This window comes from Echinops telfairi, unplaced genomic scaffold, assembly GCF_000313985.2.
Source record: "Echinops telfairi isolate 266 unplaced genomic scaffold, ASM31398v2 ScPeMD7_3;HRSCAF=10, whole genome shotgun sequence".
NCBI lineage: Eukaryota > Metazoa > Chordata > Mammalia > Afrosoricida > Tenrecidae > Echinops > Echinops telfairi.
Genome location: NW_022103899.1, coordinates 62960299 through 62961348, shown reverse-complemented (window position 1 = coordinate 62961348; position 1050 = coordinate 62960299). Strand labels below are relative to the sequence as shown.

The 1050-nt window shown below is 57.1% G+C and overlaps 1 protein-coding gene across 1 annotated transcript in view; it reads right to left on the bottom strand.

Annotated features, from left to right (window-relative positions):
• TRAF3IP1 (TRAF3 interacting protein 1) overlaps window positions 1-1050 on the bottom strand; it is a 33284-nt gene that overhangs the window by 7509 nt on the left and 24725 nt on the right. The gene's annotated exons all lie outside the window — the stretch shown is intronic.

Sequence of the window (1050 nt, the reverse complement as noted above, 5' to 3'; positions counted from 1 at the left end):
AAAACCTAACCCACTCACAGCCACCCTGAAACCTAACCCACTCACAGACACCCCCCCAAAACCTAACCCACTGCTGCGGCTCAGAGCCACCTCGTTCATCGTGACCCTCCAGGACAGCGCAGAGCTGTCCATCCCTGTGGGCTTCAGAAACGGGAAATCTGTATGTGAGCAGACAGCCTCCTCTTTCTCCCGCAGAGTGGCTCCTGGGTTGGAACCACCTATCTTTCCGTCAGCAGCCCAATGCCTAGCCCACGACACCACCAGGCAACCTCTAACAGAGGTAGAGCTCGTCACCAAGTGGCTTTGAGGCCTGGAGAGAGAGAAGGGGCTTTCTGTTCCCTCCAAGAGCTCCTGTCTCAAACTCGCAGGGGCAGTTCTGCACTGTCCTATGGGTTCTGACGAGTCGGAATCCACTCCAGGACAGTGAACTTGGGGCTTTCTGAGAGTCAGAATCGACCACAGTGGCAGTGGGTTTGGGTTGGAGCCGTGTTTGCCGAGGTGGGTGATTCCTGGGACCACCATGAGCCGAATGGACACAGCAGTGACCAGCAACCCAGCCTGCCACCCGGGGGTCACTGATGGTCCGCTCGCTCAGGAGAAGGCTCACTGTCCAGAGGCGACTGCGAGCCCACCGGGACAGTGATGGGAAAGGCACTCCTCCCCAGGGGCAGCAGCTCACGTACCGTCACGGTTCCAATACCTTCGAGGTACACAGCCCCCGAACGCAGGGAACTTTTGATAAGGCACATGAGAAATGCTGTGCAGATGGTAAAGTCCCCTGCAATCTTGCATTTCAAAATCTATTTTTATACGCACATTAAGTGCACATCTTTGTGGTTCCTTTGAACAAACACAGCCTGTGCTGTAAATGAAGAGGCGAAGGGGGAGGCGTAGAAGGAGGGCTTTTCCTAGAAACCTCTCCACTCCCAGGTCATGGGGTAGGAGACCCCCCAGCACCCCTTCCTTCCAGCTGACCTCTGCCCCTGCTGCAGGGCCCCCAGTACACCCCACTCCCCAAGCTGACCTCTGCTCCTGCTGCAGGGCCCCCAG